General features: G+C 53.5%; 1 pseudogene; it reads left to right on the top strand.

The window, feature by feature from the left end:
• LOC129399891 (uncharacterized) overlaps positions 1–20,439 on the top strand; it is an 85,125-nt pseudogene that overhangs the window by 3,470 nt on the left and 61,216 nt on the right.

Genomic DNA, 20,439 nt, shown 5'->3' with positions numbered 1-20,439 from the left:
AGCACCGCCAGGAGTAATTCCTGAGTGCAGAGCCAGGAATAACCCTTGAACATTGCTGGGTGTGACCCAAAAAGCAAAACAAGTAAATAAATAAAATTTCCTTTGAAACACATCCTTCAGTATTTCCAACAGGAGACTAAGATCCAAATTTCTCCCAAACTCTCCCACCCCCGTCTTCTGCAGCCTGGTCGCTTTCCTCAGATCACTGGTCCTGCCTCGGAGACGGGCAGTGCCCCCTGCCCTACTGAAGTGTCAGAAGTGTCACTGACCCCTGAATTCTAAGCCCTTTCCACTGGCTGCCTCTCATGTAAACATGTCGATTACCTTCTGTTCATTTCTCTCTTGTTCATCTGTCTTTTGTTACCGGTGAACCCAGGTTGGCCGCATGCAAGGAAAATGCCCTACCTGCTGTGCTATCACTCCAGCGCCCGCCCCCCCCACCTCCTCCCAGGAAATTTTTGACCATGGGGTTCTTCTGGGTGGCTCAGAAAGGTAGAAGAAAAGTTTTTGTTCCCCTACAGGAGTACCTTCTCCACCCCTTCACCACCAACCAAGGATCTGTGAGAGGCAGATTCTTCAGTATGATCATAGAAAAGGGGGGATGTGAGAAGCGGCTAACTCACCTCTTCTCACTCTGGCCATAAAGTTTGTAGGAGACAGCTCAGGCCAGGAATGATATATGGCTTAACTGAGCTAATCGGTTAAGAGTACCACTTGGTGGGAAGCAGCCCTGGCCATGAAGGATATATGACTGAGCTAATGGAGTAAAGGTAATAACTGCTGTTCACACAGACACGGAGCTGGAAAGTTAACACACCTGTGTCTTGTATCCTGTGTCTAACTGATAAGATGCTTTCTTGATGTATGGGAATTGGGAATGACTCCCTAATTGGGAATGTTCTCTTGATATATTGTTCCTGTATGCTTTTGTTCATTATGAATTGCTTGAAGTTATCTCTGCCTTTGGAACTGTTTATCTTTGCGCCTACTCCTGAGGCCTGTGTGCCCAGGATGGCTATACAAACCCTCTGCTCTAAGCCTTCGGGGTCGAGCTCTGGCCTCCTGCTTCGGCAGGACAGCTCGGCCCCAGCTAGCTGGAATAATCAAGTCTCAGTGTGTGTTTTGCAATCCCGCTGGACTCTTTGTCTCTGAATACTGAGGGGTGGTCGCGGTCCTAACAGATCGAACCCAGGTCAGCTGTGTGCAAAGCAAGCACCTTACCCGCTGTACTATCACTGCAGCCTGAGAAGCACTAAGACTCAGGTTGATGTAGGCAGGTAGATAGGGAAAGGCCCTTGGCAATGAAACTTGGATTATCAAAGTCTCCAGGAAGGAGAATCCTGAGACTGACCCACCCTGTGAATACAGAAAACAGACCTGATAAAACCTTCAGCAGACCCTGAGAAGGTTGGACCCTGCCCCATGAAATTCCTCAATTCCCTCGACCTCTCCCTTAATCTGATTAACTTCAGTAAGCCAGCCCCAAGGAGACCCCAGAACATTCCAGATCAAGGTGAGCTGCAAGGAACCTTTAAAAGCCAGCCCAATAGCCCATTCAAGGCTTCCTCCACTCTTGGAGAAGCCCGACTTCTCTCTTGAGCGCGTTACTCCTACTGTTTTTTCTTTTCCACTTATCCCTTCCTCCTTCCCTCAGAAACCTCTAAATAAAATCTGTTACTTCACTGCTTGTCTACTCCTAAAATTTTTTTCCGAGAGCGAAGACAAGAACCCGGTAACTCTGGGTTCCGGGTGGTAGAGGCGGCTGGGGAGAAAGTGATGTCTTTCTCCTCCCTGCTTCACGGAAGTCACCCGTGGGGCCCTCCGACATCAAAGTCAAAACCTCAGGACTGGAGCGATAGCACAGAGGGTAGGGAGTTGGCCTTGCACGTGGCCAAGCCGGGTTAGATTCCCAGCATCCCATATGGTCCCCTGGGCACCGCCAGGAGTGATTCCTGAGTGCATGAGCCAGGAGTGACCCCTGACTATCCTTGTGTGTGACCCAAAAGGAAAAAAAACCAAACTTCTTACGGCACAGTGATATTCAACACTGCGGCTTTCAGCAGGGTGGCAGTGCTGGGCACTCGTGCTGTGCAGAGGCATGGACCCTCTCAGTGAAACTCTCCTCTCACTTTCCCAGTGTCGTCGTCTATTTTTTTTCTTTTTGGGTCACACTCAACAATGCACAGGGGTCACTCCTGGCTCTGCACTCAGGAATTACTCCTGGCGGTGCTCGGGGGACTATATGGGATGCTGGGAATCGAACCCGGTCGGCTGCGTGCAAGGCAAACGCCCTCCCCACTGTGCCATCGCTCCAGCCCCTCCCAATGTCTTGCCCTGAGGGGCTGAATCACCTGTGGTCCAAGGCCCTTTATTTAGGGGGGGACCCGTGAGGGGGTTGGTTCCTCAGCATCCCGTTCCTCTCACTGAAGAAAGAGCACAGGGATACGATACTTGCCATGCCGTGCATACGGCAGCCCCTCGTGATTTCCCAAGCACTAGAGTCCCTCGGGGCACGGAGGTGAGAAAGCCTGCAGAGGCAGAAGGAGGGAGTTTGGGAGCTCCCACCCGACCATCCCAGGCAACCCGGATGTGTGAGGAGAGCGACAAATCAGAGCGAGGATTTCCCAGGGTTCCAGGTCTAATTAGTCCTAAAATTAGCTTCAAGGCACCCATGCTCTCTCCTCACTCTCCCACTGCTCACAGACTGCTTCCCCTCTCGCAGCAGTTTAGCATTTGGGGGCAGGGCTCGGGGTGTCTGTGAGGAACTGGGGGGAAATTTTTTGAGAGTTGTTAGGGGCTGGAGCAATAGCACAGCGGGTAGGATGTTTGCCTTGCACGCGGCTGACCCGGGTTCAATTCCCAGTATCCCATATGGTCCCCTGAGCACAGAGCCAGGAGTAACCCCTGAGCATCGCTGGGTATGACCCAAAAAGCAAAAAAAAGAAAAAAAAAGTTGTTCACAATGATTTATTATATTCAATATTTCAACACCAACCCCACCACCATTACACCTTCCCACCACCATTATTTCCAATTTTCCCAACCACCACCCAAGCCTGCATCTATAGGAGGCCCTAAATAATTTGTTTTGTATCACTTGTTACGAGTAATTCACTAAAAATGATCCAAAAAAGAATCTTTAGAAGAAAGTGAGTGAAGATTGTTGTACTCACACAGGAGCTATTAAGCCCTTGTATAAGAGATGACTAACATGTTGGTCCAAGTTAAGCCTTGTGTGTTAATATTTTCTTAATTGAGATTGGCTGTCTTCTACTTTACATCCCATCCAATATGGTGAGCTACTCCTGGTGTATCGGTGGTGTAGGGTGTGAGATGTTACATGGCTGGGCCACCAGACACCACTGTCGCCCACAGGCCAGGGTAAGAAGAGCGAGATTGTCCTCAGCTGATCCTGCTTGGGCAGGGACAAATGGCCTGGGGTGATATAGCTGCAGTTAAAGTTTTTGTTTTTCTTTTTGGATCACACCCAGCAATGCACAGGGATTACACCTGGCTCTGCACTCAGGGATTACCCCTGGCGGTGCTCAGGGGACCATGAACCCGGGTCAGCCACGTGCAAGGCAAACGCCCTATCCACTGTGCTATTACTCCAGCCCCTGGAGTTAAATTTTTAACTGGATTGTAGATTTGGGATTTGGAAGCATCTCTGCAGCTTATTGATCTCTTTTGAGATTTATTTATGAATCTCTGAATCCTGGCTGGTGAAGGCACCAGATGCAGTTCATGGTGGGACTGCCAGGCTCCCCGAAGAATAGGGGCCAGGGGGAAGGCTGCCCATACCAGAATCCATGAGAGCTTGGAGATTTTGGTCACAAAACCTGCATGCCTGATTTTTCACAACAGATTCATTCCTGAATGAGGCTTTTTAAAGCCTGTGGAATCCAGCCGTGAGCATTGTGGTGATTGGGTTCTGGAGGTTCTCAGCTCCTGGGGCTCTGTTTGGGCTCACCAGCCCACTTGGGGGAATTTGGGGGAGGTCATACCCAGCGACACTCAGGGCTTACTCCTGGCTCAGGGATCACTCCTGGTGATGCTCAGGGGACCGTAAGGGGAGCCGGGGATTGAACCTGGGTCAACCATATGCCCTACCTGCCGTAGCATCTCTGCAACCCCGAATTTGTGGGAATTTCTGACTCACCTGGAGGTACTACCAATGGTGGGGACACCACGGATGCCAAGCCAGCAGCAGGGCGACTGGCAGGTACTGGCAGGGTGTCACAGACAGGTGTGGTGCTGGACTGGTGAAAGCATGCTGGAAGCACAGAGGGGTAGTTTCTCCTGGGAAGACGCGGCCGCTTCTCCCTGCCCAAGTGGGATCAGCTGAGGACAATCTTGCTCCTCTCACGTGGACGACAGTGGTGTCTGGTGGCCCAAACCCGGGAGCCAATTATTGGAAAAAGATCAGATTGCCTCTAAGCAAAGTCATTGATAGCAGGAAGGCCGAAAGAGCTCATCAACAGGCAGGGCTGCAGAGCTGGGGGTGGGGACAGCTGCCTGGCACCTCCTTCTCCTCTCCATCACTCCCTCCACCCTCCCAGAGAACAGAACCCACACGGGGCCCATGTCCACGTGACGGCAAGTGCAAAGCCGTGTCTGGGGTCCCTGGACACACCTGGCCAAAGCCCCTGCCCTGTGGGCTGAGACTGGGGAGACTGAATTTGGGCCCCAGTGCCAGCCTGTGTGCAGCTTTCCGGGGGCGTTGGCATGATAGAGCCCGCTGGTGGGGTAGCATCATCCGAGTCTCAGGGGCACCCCAAGATCCAGTCTCCCACTCTGCTTCCACCCAGGCTTGGCTTCCGGTTCTCTCACCCAGAGCCCAGCCTGACCCCACCTGCCGGCTGCTCCCCTGCTGAGCCTCCAAAGGCTCTTTGGCACTGGGTGATTTTTTTGGGGGAAAGAGGGGTCGTTTGTTTGGGAGCCGCAGGTAACGGGCCCGGTGGTGGTGCTCAGGGCTTGCTCCTGGTGCTGCACTCAGTGATCACTCCCATGGTGCTCAGGGAACCACACGAGGTCTGGAATCTGGGTGGGCACGTGCAAGGCAAGTGCCCTCCCTCCTGTGCTGCACCTGACATCTGTGCTGGTGTTGATTTGTCACCACAGGTGGCCGTGAAGGAGAGACCTGGGCGCTCCCTCATGGAATATGTTCTTTGGCCCTTGGAGCCTCCCGGGCCCCGAGAAGCTCTAAGGGCAGAGTCGTTGCGTATGGCCTCTGTGTCGGGTCACTAGGCCCTGGACACAGCCGTTACCCTCTGCACCGCCCCACCCCTCCCTTCCCTTCTCTGCAGCCTCCAGGCTTGCTCCTGACTCCCCTGGGAGCCCCAAATACCTGCAGGACATGGTCCAGCATACTATCCACTGAGTCATGAATTGTTTCAGGGCCTGGCAGTACTTGGGGCTGACAGGACTCTGCACTCGGGGTTGCTCCTGGCAGGGCTCAGGGGACCCTCGGGGATGTCAGGGCTGGAACCCGACTTGGCCACGTGCAAGGCAAACACTACTCACTGGACTATCTTTCCAGCCTCACCAATGGTTTTTTTTTTTTTTTTTGAGGTGGGAGAATTGGGCCACAGCCAGCTGTGCTCAGGGAGTGCTCCCGCCAGTGCTCCGGCACCGTCAGCAATGCCGGCTCCTGAAAGCAAGCATCGGACCCCTCCTTTCTCAAGCTCCCATATTAATTTTTTAACACCTCTCCCCTCTGAGCCCCCCCCCCCATTTAAAATCAGAGCCATTCCCTGCACGCCCAGCCCCCACACCACGCCACACCACCCTCAGTCTCAGTTCCCGGCACCACCGTCTCTCCATGCTGGGGGCTGTCGTGTTGGGAACTGCCTCCCCAAGCCGACACAGGGACGAGGGGCTTCAGGGCTCGGGGGCAGCCCACAGCCCCCAAATCCTCCGTCAGCCCCTGTCCTGGAGCTCAGAAATGGGTTTTCCTTGCATTCCTGCCAGTGTGTTACTCTCCACTGCCCCCCCCCCCCAGCCCCCATTAGCCGGGGAGCTCCCAGAGGGCAGGGCTCTCAACCAGAGCTGGGTCTGGGAGGCTCCTCCCCCTTCCTCCCTGTGACAGGCCAACTCGTGCCCTCTGCCTGGAGCCTTCGTGTCCCTACTCACATGCTGTGACACCAGGGGTCCTTTCTGAGGAAGCCATTCTGGCAGGAACGAGAACTGGAAGTGGCGTCTGACGACACTTGGCCTCCCCAAGGGCGCAGAAGCCAGCCAAGAGCCGTTTTTCTTTCCCTGCCAGGGTGGTGCTGACCCCTCAGCCACGGTAGAAAGCTGACCTTGGGGGCGAACATGCATGCAGCAATTCCCCTGACCCAGTGCAGTTCTGGGAAGGACAAAGCCCAGACTGATGGGAAATGCAGAATCCTGAGAAGCCTGACGCCTGAGGAAATGATGTGGTGCTATTTCCCGCCCGAGACCCTCTGAAAGGGGGTTATGGGAAGAGCGACTGTTCCTGGGAGCGTGGCCTACTGAGCCAGACGCATTTGGCCCGTGAGTGGGCACAGAGGGTCTGAAGAGCAGAAACACACATCTCAGGACTCGTTTGGACTCTCCACTTCCCGGCTGAGCAGCCAGGGTAGGTGCCCGCTGACCTGGGATGAAACAGGCGGGCATTGGAAGGGCCCCAAGGCCATGAGATCTGGAATAATAGAACCAACAACCACAAGGCTGCTAAAAACCCACCTTATGGACAATGTTTTTTATCAGGAACTAAGGCCTTTACCTGGGGCCACAGGTAACCCAAAGAAGGCTGGATGCCAGGGCAAGACCCTGACTTTGTTCATGTCCAAGACCCCAGCACAGAGCTGAGCTCAGGAGAATGGACATGGTGGTGGGAAGGTTTAGTGGTGGTGGGATTGATATATGGTAATTAAATACTGTGAACAACTTTATGAAAAACAAAAACAAAACCAAAAACCAAAGAAGGCTGGATTTCCTACAGAGAAGTTCCAGCAGGAACAAAGGTCAGGGGGCTGGAGCGATAGCACAGTGGGTGGGCGTTTCCCTTTCACGTGGCCGACCCGGGTTCGATTCCCAGCATCCTATATGATGGCGGTACTCCTGAGCACCGCCAGGAGTAATTCCTGAGTGCAGAGCCAGGAGTAACCCCTGTGCATCGCTGGGTGTGACCCAAAAAGAAGAAAAAAAAAAAGAACAAAGGCCAGAAAAGGAACGTGCAAGGTGCCCATCAGTGCTCCTTACTCCACGCCCTGGCAACTGCCCTGGCAACTGCCCTGGCAATGGACCGAGGCAGAAAGCCCCCGTGGGGCAGCTTGGAAGAAACCCTGCAAAAGCCACATGAACCAAAGAAATGCGTACAGACACTGCGGGGGCACCGCCCGCATAGCTCCTCTAAATTGCAGACCTTCAGTCTTCGTACTTTTAGCTCGGGGTGTGAGCAGGCCTCTCTCCACGCTGGGGGAGCCCACATTCTCTCTTGAATGCCGTATTCTCTACCCCGCCACTCTCTTCTTCAAAATTTCCAAATAAAAGCAGCTTTTACATCACTGCCCGTCTCCTCCTGAAACTCTTTCCTGTGAGGGCAAGGTGAGCGCTGGGGAGGCCTGGGAAGGTCTGGGTCCACGCATCCCTGCCAGAGCCAGGCTCCCCCGGCCCGTCAGGCCCGGCCTTGCCCAGCCAGGGGCATAGGTGGTAGAGAAAACAGCAGAGGCCCTTCCTGAGCTGCTGCCTCTCCCCTTCACACAGTCACTCGGGGACCCCCGGCACCAGCTGGGGAGTTCGGATGGGCGGTGGGGGGCGGCATTTCAGCAAGGTGCCTCGGAGGGGCCTTCCCGCATGTGGAAAGCCAGGCCACGGGCTGGGGGGTGGCGAGAGAGCAGACCTCGAGGGCCTGTGAGCGCTGCTAGTGCCCCAGCCCTCTCCGTCCTGCGCAGTGCCCCCGCGCTCCTCTCCAGGCCCCTGATGCGCATTCTGAGGCGAAATGACCTGTTAGCCCACGGGAGTAGTAGCTACTGTTTCCGCAGGAAGGGAGAGCAAAGAGCCTCTCCACCCACATCAATATCCCAGGGGACAATCAGACACCGAAGCCACACCGGAGGCCTCAGGAGAGGTGAACTGGGAGGGTGGAAGACCGGAAAATCCTTTTGTGGGGCCAGAGAGAGTGCAGTGGGTAGGGCACCAGGTTTGATCCCCAGCATCCCATGTAGTCCCTCGAACCCACCAGGAGTGATTCTGGAGTACAGAGCCAGGAATAACCCCTGAGCACCAGGGGCGTAGCAAAAAAAAATCATTTTGTTATTTTTGAATCAGACACTCTGAGGATATTTCACTTAGCTTCGAAGAGCAAATGCAGGGGCCCGAGCAGCTAAGACTCTTGCCTTGCATATGGCTAACCTGGGTTCGATCCCCAGCATCCCATATGGTCCTGTAAGTCCTGCCAGGAGTCTGCCCTGAATGCACCTGGGTGTGGCCCAACCACAGCAACAACAGAAGCAGACACAGACACAGACACGCATGCACACAGACACACAGACACACAGAAGCAAGGTCATGTGACAGCATGGTTATGGGCTTGTTTGGCTCGTCTGGGGGCAGGGAGTGAGCTCAGGGCTTATCCTGCCAGGCAGGTGCTCTCCTTACCTGCGCGTGATGCCCGGACAAGTGAAAGTAAGAGCTGACTTTCAGATGGCCAATTTCCATCATTGAGGGGGAGCTACTCCGGGAGCTAGAGCCCTCCCAGCCCCGAAGGCGGCCGTCTTGTGTGTAGGGGGGGGAGAGCAGAGAGGGCCAGAGCAACCACTGAGCCCTCCAGCCCACTGGGAAGGGGAGGGGAGAGCAGTGTGTGTGTGGGGGGGGCGGGAGAAGCCCCTCCTGTCCCAGAGCCTCCCTGCAGGCCTCTGTGCTCAGAGTGACCCCCGGCAGTGCTCAAGGGACCAGGTGTGGGGCTGGGGCCAGAGCAGGGTGGGGGTGCAGCGGCACTCAGGGCAGCACCTTCCCTTCTCTCGTTTCTCCGACCCTCACTTCATGTTGAAAGGGTCTCTGGAGACTAGATTTGACAGCATCTTGGAGGGGGCTGAGGCTGAAATCCAGGGGTGACTTTCCTTATGCAAGACGAGGCCTCTCCGGACCCAGGGCGCACTCCCAGAGATGCCCTGGCCGGGTAGGGAACCTGGGGCGGCCAGCAAGCTCCCTCAAGTAGCCAAGCAGTGCTGACAAGGTTGAATGGCGCCTTTCCTCCGGCAGAGGAATGTTCCAATTCTCCCCTCTTGCCTCTAAAAAAGGTAAGTGGCAGGAAGCATCCTGCTGGAAATTCATTAACAAAAGCCCACGCTGGCCCCAAAAGCAGACTCCTTTTTAATGCATAGACCTCCCCAGGCAACCTGCAGGCACTGTGTGTGTGTGTGTGTGTGTGTGTGTCTATGTGTGTGTCTGTGTCTATGTCTGTGTGTGTCTGTGTGCATGTGTGCATGTGTGTCTGTGTCTATGTGTCCTTGTGTCTGTATCTGTGTGTCTATGTGCGTATGTGTGTCTGTCTGTGTGTGTATGTATGTCTGTGTATGTGGTGTGCGTGTGTATGCAGAGCTGTTACTCTCCCCTCTCCCAGGTGGGGTGATGAGCCAGCAGGAGGGAGCCAGTGGTGAGCTGTGATGCTGGACCAAATGCACATGATGCTGTCCTCTGACGCAGCCCTTAGAGGTGATGTTCAGACAGTCCTTGGGAATCAAACCCGTGTCCCCTGATTACTAATGCAGTGTGAATCAGTAGCTGACGGACTGTGTGCAGTGATCTCCTTGCACCTTCTCAGAATACCAAGCAGGTCGGCCCGGGCCACTGAGCCAGGCCTCAGAATCACAGAAATCCCTCTTCCCTTCCCTTTTCTTTCCTTTTTCTTTTCTATTTTTGGGGCCACATCCAGCAGTGCTCAGGGGTCACTCCTGGTGTTACTCGAGGGCGGGGGTAGGACTATGTGGGGTGCTGGGGACCAAACCTGGGTCGGCTGTGCACAGGGCAAGCACCCTACTGTCTCTCCAGCCCAGATGTTAGGGGTTTTAGAAGTTCTCCGGCTCTTTACAAGTTCTCTGATGGAAAGAAGAAAGCTCGAGGACCTCTGGTTTATTTGTTTTTGTTTCGGTGGCTACACACAGTGGTCCTGGTGCTGACTCCTGGCTTTGTGCTCAGAATCTTGGCTGACCTTATTCTACACCAGGGATCAAACTTGGGTTGCGCAAGGCAGGCAAGCAGCTTACGGCTGTACTTCCAGCCCGGGAACTCCGGGCCAAAGGAAAATGTGGAGGCGGGAAGGTGGATGGGAAAGAAGCCCGTGGCCATGGAACTTGGGGAAAGTAATGAAATTGAAGTGGGTGGGCTGCACAGTGGGCACACGTGAGGCAGAGAGGATAGTAGAGGGACAGTCACTTTTACCCTGGGGCTGACAGGGAGGGTCAGAACTGAGCACGGCACTGATGAGCCCCTCTGACAACCAGCCCCACAGGTGATGTCAGCCCCACTGACATCTGCTTGGCCCGGAGTTAATCCCCACCACCTGATTTCTCGGGAAGCTGCGAACTTAGGCTGGTGTGAGGACAGGAAAGTCCTAGGCCTTGCCCAGAGTTTCCAGGCGCACTGAGCACTGAGCACTTCTGGGTGTGGCCCAACCCCTACCCAAGCTCCCCCTACCTCCGCAGACATTGTCTGGACAGAGAAAGAGTGTAAGGTGGTAAGGTGCTTGCCTTGCATGTCATCCACCCTGGTTCAAATTCTGAGCCTCACACTGTGGCCTCCTGAGCACTTCCTGGGTGATTCCTGAACACAGAGGCAGGAGGGAGCCCTGTGCATGGTCGGGTATGGCCCCATCTTCCCTCCACAGGAAAAAGCAGATAAAATAGTAGGTATTAATCATATTGTTGTTTTCATACATCAGCACAGTTCTATGATACAGTAATACGCCCTATTCATTAGCTCTAACATAACTGAGTTGGAAGGCCGTGGGCATACACAGGCTCTGAGCTAATATTGACTAATTTCAATTTAGAGATGTTTGCTTCTTGGCACAAGACTGTTCCACAATCCAGACTTTAAATGTTTTCTACAGGCCCTAAAAAAACCACCCACACTTAGAAACTGACAGCTTCTCCAGAGCCAGCGTGACCAAGGGTGCTGCTTGGGGACCCACCTGGGCACTAAATATACTGAGGATACAAAGCCAGGGACCTGCTTGGCTGGAATTGCCAACCGGGAGACATTCCGTTAACAGCCGAGAGCTGCTTCTGATCCACTCTCGGGCCCCAAGCTCACAAGCAGACGGTGGCTTTTTCCAGCCAGCAGCATGTCACTGGGGCGTTAGGTCACTGATGGGCTGAGGTGACCGGGGGGGCGCCCTTGCTTTCTCCGTGCTGCCCTTCAGTGTTGGTCCCTGCATGCCTTGGTCTGGACGCGCCCCTCCCACCCCACCCCCGACCTTTGAAAGGCCCGTGTGGCACACGGTCTTCCTCGACTTAGATAGGGACTCGGGGGGCCACGGCTGCAGCTGTAGGACAGCAGGGAAGGTGCTTGCCTGCATGCCTGACTGAGGTTCCCCCTTGGCACCCCATGAGGTGCCCCGAGCCAGGCGAGGGTTTCTCACCCTGCTGACTACTGCTGTCCAAAGACACCCTGGGGTGGGCTCAGACACGGGGACCCACATGTTACTGGGAGTGGCCCTGCATGTTGGCGGCCGCATTGTTGGACCCTGGCCCAGATGAATTGGAGTTTGTGCCATCGTGGCCCAGGGGCTGCTGTGGACACCCCTCCCCAAACACACAGGCTAGGAGTGTCTCTCAGTGGGTTCTGGGTTCAAGGGTCTGGGTTCCAGATCTGAAGGAACCAAAACAAAAACTGACAAAATTCAAGGCAGAAATGACAACTTATTTGGGACTAATTTCCAGTATTGGTTTTTTGGTGAGGGGGGCACCCCCAGTGGTGCTCAGGGCTCACTCCTGACTTTGCATTCAGGGATTCCTTCTGGCAGTGCTCAGGGGACCATCTCAGATTCAGGGGAGTGAACCCAGGTTGGCCCCTTGCAAGGCAAGTGCCTCACCCACTGAACTCTCGCAGACTTCCATCCATTATTGGTTCTAAATCAATAATAACTAATAATAATAATGAAAGTAGATTCCATATACTTATCTGCATCCAATTCCTGGGCACTGAGTTCTTAAACCTTTGGTTTGGTTTGGTTTTATTCTATTGGCCACCCCTGGTGATGCGCAGAGGTTTCTCCTGGAGGAGGAGGAGGAGGAGGAGGAGGAGGAGGAGGAGGAGGAGGAGGAGGAGAAGAAGGAGGAGGAGGAGGAGGAGGAGAGGAAGGAGGAGGAGGAGGAGGAGGAGGAGGAGGAGGAGGAGGAGGAGGAGGAGGAGGAGGAGGAGGAGGAGGAGGAGGAGGAGGAGGAGGAGGAGGAGGAGGAGGAGGAGGAGGAGGAGGAGGAGGAGGAGGAGGAGGAGGAGGAGGAGGAGGAGGAGGAGGAGGAGGAGGAGGAGGAGGAGGAGGAGGAGGAGGAGGAGGAGGAGAAGAAGGAGAAGAAGGAGAAGAAGAAGAAGAAGAAGAAGAAGAAGAAGAAGAAGAAGAAGAAGAAGAAGAAGAAGAAGAAGAAGAAGAAGAAGAAGAAGAAGAAGAAGAAGAAGAAGAAGAAGAAGAAGAAGAAGAAGAAGAAGAAGAAGAAGAAGAAGAAGAAGAAGAAGAAGAAGAAGAAGAAGAAGAAGAAGAAGAAGAAGAAGAAGAAGAAGAGAAGAAGAAGAAGAAGAAGAAGAAGAAGAAGAAGAAGAAGAAGAAGAAGAAGAAGAAGAAGAAGAAGAAGAAGAAGAAGAAGAAGAAGAAGAAGAAGAAGAAGAAGAAGAAGAAGAAGAAGAAGAAGAAGAAGAAGAAGAAGAAGAAGAAGAAGAAGAAGAAGAAGAAGAAGAAGAAGAAGAAGAAGAAGAAGAAGAAGAAGAAGAAGAAGAAGAAGAAGAAGAAGAAGAAGGAAGAAGAAGAAGAAGAAGAAGAAGAAGAAGAAGAAGAAGAAGAAGAAGAAGGGTGCTGGCCTACATATGGAGTTGACGATGCTTTGTGCATGCAAGGTAGAGCCTCCATGAAACCCCCGAGGTAGAGGGTTTGCAGACCTCTCAAGCCAGCAAACACACTCAGATCCCCAGAGGTGACTCACCCCAGCTCCACAAAGACCTCAAGACCTTGCTGGAATCTTTGGCTGTTCATCTGTGTCCTTTATCTTACATATATGTGGGCAGGAGAGCCTGCTTTGATCGGGACTGGGCCTCTTTCACCCAGATTCCCATTTTCTAGTAGCCAGGCAGTCACACCCAGGGACTGCCCCGGCACTGTGCAATCCCAATAATGGCCAACATCCAGAGTAAAACCAAGCTTCTGGACACATTATAGCCTAGTTCTCCCTCTCGGAGAACCTGGCAAGCTACCGAGAGTTTCCTGCCCACATGGGAGAGCCTCGCAAACTCCCCATGGTGTATTCATATGCCAAAATCAGTAACAATGCTGGGTCTCATTCTCCTGACCCTGCATTGCATTCATTGCATCGTTGGGAAGGACATGTAAAGAGAGGCTTATAAAATCTCAGGGCTAGGATGAATGGAGACGTTACTGAGACCGCTCGAGAAATTCTATGATCAATGGGATGATGATGATGATGAGATGTGGGCGGGTGCTTGGGAGCCCAGACTAGACAGGTAGATGGACAATGTCTCAACTGCTGGCATCAGCCTGTGCTGCAGAGTCACTCGCCATATTGAGGAAACACCCACAGGAGCCAGAAGCCGTGAGCATTCAGGTGAAGTGCAGGTGGACAGAGGCTGGATTTTCCCCTCCTCAAGTAAAGGAAGGGCCAGAAGGTGGGCTGGAAGGTAAAAGATGATCAAAATATGGGGGTGGGGGGGTGGGGCAGGTGGGAAAGGCTAGCAAAGCCCGAGAAAAGAGCTATGGACAGGGGGGACAGTACAGCGAGAAGGGTGTTTGCCTTGCACACAGCCGACCCCAGTTTGACCTCCGGCACACCATATGGTCCCCCGAGCACCACCAGGAGTAATTCCTGAGTGAGAAGCCAGGAGTAACCCCTGCGCATCGCCGAGTGTGGCCCAAACCCAAAAAGAAGAAAAGAAAAACATTAGTGAGGGGCTCCTACCATGAGGTGAGTTTCCAGCCCGTTGGCAGCTGGAGAGAGGGTGAGTGCCAGGGAAGAGGCCTCACCTCGAAGCGGCGCTCAGCAAAGGTCTCCATCGTCCGCTCAGTTACACGTTTTCATGACCGAGACGCCCAGGCCGAAATCAATGGGCAAGTGTGGCAGCTGCTGGCAGACATGGCTGGCCCAGCCTATGTGCTCGCCACCAACCAGACTGGACTCGCCGTGGGCCTGTCTGCAGTGGCTACTGCACACAGGGCCAGGAGACAGCAAGGTAGTGAGGGCACAGGCCATCCCCAGCACTGGTGGTCCCACAAGCACCTCCAGGTCAAGCCCTGGAGTCCCCCACACTGCCGGGGCTACCCCGGGTACCCCCAGCACTGCCTGATCCAAGCACTGAACCAACAGCCCCATGGCTGATGGGGTCCCTAGAACTCCTGAGCACCCACACACTACCCCCGAGTGGATATGTGTACACACACACACACACTCAGACACACACACACCACTCACCATATACACCTACCCTAAACCTGCCAGTGGAGTCTGCAGGAGAGAGACTTGGGCAGAGCCATGCTGCAAAGACAGGGACAAAGGAAAGGACGGGCCCAAGCGACAGCACAGCGGGGAGGTGCTTATCTTGCACACGCCAGTCAGGGTTTGATTTCCAACAGCCCATACGGTCCCCCAAGCACCACCAGGAGTGACCCCTGAGCACAGAGCCAGGAGTCAGCCCTCACTGTCGCTGGATGTGGCCCCAAAATGAAAGAACTAACCAGCGGATGTTCCCAGAACCCAGGAGACCTGAGCAGAAGGGAGATGACGTGGGGCTGAGCAAGCTATACACCTGGACTTGCCCCCATCCTAGCAAGGACCCTAACGCCCTCAGGATGCCCAGGGCATGGCTAGGTGTCCTTTATATCTAAAGCAGTGACCAAGCACAGAAAAGCAACAGGCAAACCCAGACCACAGGACACAGCCACACCATGGTACAGAGGCCTTAGAGTTGGGAGGCACCGGAGGGTGGGGCTGGTTTGTCTTCGGAGCATCCGCCTGAAGACAGAGGAAACCAGAAAGGGACTCTCCCTGAGTAATCCTCAGGGTGTTTCCTGTGTACAGATGTGGGGCGCTCAGGGTTACTCCTGGCTGTGTGCTCAGGGTTCTCTGCCGGGAGTGCTCAAGAGATCATACGAAGCTCAGGAGCAAATATGGGTCTATTCAGGCAAAGCCCGTGCCCACTCTGGGTGGTTCCTTTTGTTGGTTGGTTTGGGGACCACACCTGGTTGTGCTCGACAGTTACTCCCAGCAGTGATGGGGGCCCCTGTGGGGTGCAGGTAAGGCAAGCACCTCCCCCCGTCCTATGGCGTGCAAGGCAAGCTCCCCTCTGGGCGTCTTAAGAGAGACTTGGCTTCCCCTCTGCTCCAGGGGCCTGGGAAGTGAGACCCAGGGCCTCACACAGCAAAGCAAGGGTCTATCCCACAGCCCCTGGGTGATCAAACACTCTAGAGCAGAGACACAGCTCAGGGGAGGGTGGTGAGTTTATTAGAAGCTGGGTGCTGAGGGCCCCAGGTCAGAAGAGAAAGAGACTTGAAGCCCCATCCCCAAGAGGGTCTCTCTTTTATCCTCTAAAGGTGGGCTTCAATCTCCGTACATTCTTATCAGTGAAAGAGGAGAGACAGAGAATAAGTAAAAACAGCGAACCAACCAAACAAAACACAATCAATGCATCGTTCCCACATGGAACGACTCTCAGGTGCTCAAAAAGGTGAACAGTCAGGTCGGTGTGTCTTGCCCGTTTGGGTGCAGCTTCAGGTCCCAGCTCCCAGGCTCTCCCATCAATCTGTCAGGCCAAATCTGGGTAGCTGGTGGGGCCCTAACGCGGTCGATGGGGGTCATAAAAGGATGCGCCACTCTCCCTTCTCTTGTTTGACTTAGGGAGTCAGTTTCAGTCTCCCAGTCCCCCTCATTTTCATTACACTTTATTCACAGCCGCAGATCACTGGGCACAAGTACCCAGAGACTGGGGGGAGTGGGGGGAAGGGCCGGGGGTCCCAAGTCTGCAATGTATGACCCCAAACAAGTCAGGGCTTAGTCCTGACTGTGTTGGCAGACTCGAGGGACCATACGGGGTGCCGGGGATCAAACCCGGGTCTGCCGCCATGTGAGGCAAGCGCCTTACTGGCTGTTCTGCTTCTCTGGCCCCTGACAGTTTTACGCGTGTATATGCTTTTACTGTGGAGCATGAGGAGACTTGAGAGGTAAGACACATAAGAACCCCAGAGGCTGAGGGTTAAATTCACAAAAGTGGGGCCAGGGTCCCCCTGATTTATTTACTGGGGGTTTGTTTTTGGTTCTGTTTGGGCCATAGCCTTGACACTCAGGGGTGGCTCCCGGTGGGACCTGGGGGACCACATGGGGTGTCAGGAACTGAACCAGGGTTGGTGTGCAAGGGAAGTGCTCTACCCGCTGTGCTACCTCTTAGGACCCCAACCCCGGTTTGGAGAGAAAAAAAGTGTCTGGGACAAGCCTCGGACCCACAGAGGGTCCCAGAGACCAGGTTTCAACCTGTCCTTTCCCTTCAGCTATGCTTGTTATTACCCGTCTGGCCTTGCAAGCAAGTTGTGTGTCCCTAGTGTAAGTGCCAAAGCAGTATGGGGTGGGGGGTGTGCAGCAGCAGGGCTTGAGAAACCTCTACCCCACCCACACACTCTGCAGTGTGCCTGTGGTCTGCTGGAGACTTGACAATGCCCAGGAGGTGGGTTTCCAATCTGCAGGGGCCCCGGGAGAGATCCTGTGCTTCTTTCTCACTAGTCATGGTTTCTATGTTCTTGTTTATTTGTAGCTTCCTGGGCCATACCTGGCGATGCTCAGAGGTTCCTCCTGGCTCTGAACTCAGGAATCACTCCCGGCAGTGCCTGGAGGACCATATGGGATGCTGGGGATTGAACCCGGGTTGGCCACATGCCAGGCAAGTGCCCTACTCATTGTACTGTCCCTCTAGCACAGGTTCCTACGTTCTGTGGCCTGATTCCAGGCACTCAATTCCATTGACTGCAGCAGGGCTAAGAAAACGGCCTTTCAAACAAGTCCCTCCCTGCCAACTGATTCTGAGTTCCGCGGGCTGCACCTACATTGGTAGACGTTTCTGTTGGGATGGTGGCAACACCCAGGCGAAGGGAGAGATGCCACTGCGGATCCAGCAAGGAAAGCCTGCCTACCCCAGGCAGCCCAGTGGGTTGTCATCCAGGGTGAGGCCGGAGGGTGTGGTGAGACCGGGGTCTTTGGGCTGTCAAAGTATTAGTCAACTCTGGGGGGGTGTGACATCTGCCAGGCCATCTGCCTCTTCTTCTTCTTCTTTTTTTTTTTTTTTTGCTTTTTGGGTTACACCTGGTGATGCACAGGGGTCACTCCTGGCTCCGCACTCAGGAATTACCCCTGGTGGTGCTCAGGGAACCATATGGGATGCTGGGAATTGAACCTGGGTCGACCGCGTGCAAGGCAAATGCCCTACCCGCTGTGCTATTGCTCCAGCCTCTGCCTCTTCTTTCTTGAAGGGAGGTCTCACCAGGCAGCTTTCTGGGTTACCCTGCAGAATTGCCCTTAAACTTATGCCCTGATATGTCACAAAGGTCTTCACGAAGCTCCAACTCTGTGAACAAGCCACAGAAAAAGGGGTCACCCAACCTGCAGCCGCAGTGCGGGTCCTATGCCATAGCAGGAATGTTCTCCAGCTGTGAGTGCAGTCAGGCAGCCACAAACAGCAGCGCAGAGGTCAACACGTGTAAATGGGGGTGAGAACTGACGCGTGAGAGGTGCGGGCCCACATCTGACCCCAGATCTAGCCCTCGGAGCCAAGTCTTCAGTCCCGAGAAACTGGCTTTTCTTTTATTTATTATTTTGGTTTTGGTGACCAAGCTCATTGAGGCTTCATGAGAGTTCAAGATGCTGCTGTCTAATGTTCATTAATTTAAAGAAGGCCTTTGATTCTGTTGAGATTGAAGCAGTCATCGAAGCCCTAGCCAAACAGGGCATTCATTCAAACTCAGTACATCAAGATCCTCCACGAGCTGTATTACGGATTCATCACCAGGATCTCACCATTCTACAAGGAAGTGATCATAAAGAGAGGGGTTTGGCAGGACAACACCGTCTCACCGAAACTCTCCAGTGTCACCCTCGAGAATGTCATGTGATGATTGGAACGGGAAGGAATGGGAGTGAAGATAGACGGTCGGCAACTATACCACCTCCGCTTCCCTGATGACATCATTCTAATAACAACAAATATCAGCCAAGTGGCACAAATGCTGGCCAGCTTCGACCGTGAGTTTGGAAAGGTCGGACTGCAGCTGAATCTCAACAAAACAATGTTCATGAGAAACGGACTAGTCCCTGATGTTCCAATTGCTTTCAACGGAACAAACATCTCCGAATGCAGCAGTTATGTTTACCTAGGTCGAGAACTCAACATGACAAATGACCTGGCACCTGAACGGGGCAGGAGGAAGAGACCAATGTGGAACGCCTTCAAGAATGTTGAAGAAGGGGTTAAGGGAACAAAGAACCTCAGGCTCCGGGCACATCTTTTTGACTCTACCGTTCTTCCTGCACTAACATATGCTTCAGAGACCTGGGCCTTATGCAAACAGGATGAGAACACCATTCGGGTGTCCCAAAGAGGAATTGAAAGAGCTATGCTTAGAATATCACGTTTCACTCAAGTGAGAGAAGGAATCTGGAGTTTCGACCTCTGTCGACGATCGAGGATCAGGGACACTGTCTCGTTCACCAAGGGTCAAAAATTAGATGGGCTGGACACATAATGTGACACATAATGTGACATGTAGAGACGACTGCTGGACTAGAGCTGTACTGACTGGATTCCACGGGACGTCAAAAGAATGCATGGCCGCCCACCTATGAGATGGTCAGACTTTTTCATCAAGATCCTGAACGAATGGTTTGAGGCTCTTCCTGTTCCTGGAGCGAGCAGACGCCATTGGGCTACACTAGCACATGACAGGGACGAATGGAGATATTACTGGCACCTGCTCGAGCAAATCAATGAGTAATGGGATCATAAGTGACAAATGATTTTGGTTTTAGGGCCACACCTGGCAGTGCTCAGGGGATACTCCTGGCTCTGTGCTCAGGAATTACTCTTGGCAGGTGCTCGGGGGACCATGTGGGATACCAGGAATCCAACCCGGGTCTGTTGCATAAAAAGGCAAATGCCCTATCTGCTGTACAATTTCTCTGGTCCTGAAGTTGGCTTTTATTTTATTTTGCTTTGCTTTGGGAGATCTCTTCTGGCTGTGCTCAGGGGCTGCTCCCTGCTCAGTGCTCAGAGACCGCATGGTGCCAGGGACTGAACGCAGGTCTCGGCACACAAAGCATGTGTGGGGTCTGGAGAGATCAACAGCAGCTGCGGCACCTGCCTTGTGGGTGGCAGATCAGGGTTTGATCTCCAGCACCCCATATGGTCCCTCAGGCACTGCGAGGAGTGATTCCTGAGTGTTGAGGCAGGAGTAACCCCTGTAGTCCAGACAAACAAAAAAACAACAACACCCCCCACCCGCCACCCCCAAGAAACACAGGGCAGAAAGGTAGCAGGCAGGGTGTTTACATTGCACGCAGCTGACCCTGGTATTTCATACGGTCCTTCAAGCCCATCGGGAGTAATTCCTGAGGCAGAGCAGGAGGTAACCTCTGAGCATTGCTGGGTGTGGCCCTTAAACCAAAAATAAATAAATAAAAACAAGCATGTGCACTGCCCATGGAAGGGAGCCGTGGTTTCCCCTTGCCAGCTGCCATGAGCAGTGCCATGTTTTTGACTGACCTAGCCTACAGTCTTGACTTCGTGCAAATTCCTGGGCTTTCTCTAGTAAACAGGGAGTTAATAATTATCCATCACAAAATTCTGCCCCCAAGTTTAGGAGGCTAAGACTCAGCAGGCTACATCCTCCGCATCCTCCAGAACTTTTGCCAAGAGCCCAATTTTCATTTCGAAGGGTCTCAGGAAAACTCTTATCTTTAACTTACTGCATTCCCTGTAACAAAAAGATCCAGTTTCCCTACACAACACACACACACACACACACACACATACACACACACACAAGCTGTCGTTAACTTAGTCCTATACTATATTAAGTTCTTCCCCACCGGAGGAGTTCCTTTATCTTTCTCTTCTCTTTCCAATAAGCCAGCTGGTAGAGTGTTTGTCTTGCACCGGCCAACCGGGGTTCGATTCCTCTGTCCCTCTCAGAGAGTCCCGCAAGCTACCGAGAGT

Source organism: Sorex araneus, chromosome X (assembly GCF_027595985.1).
Source record: "Sorex araneus isolate mSorAra2 chromosome X, mSorAra2.pri, whole genome shotgun sequence".
NCBI classification, from domain to species: Eukaryota; Metazoa; Chordata; class Mammalia; order Eulipotyphla; family Soricidae; genus Sorex; species Sorex araneus.
This window is presented reverse-complemented; position numbering and strand designations above follow the sequence as displayed.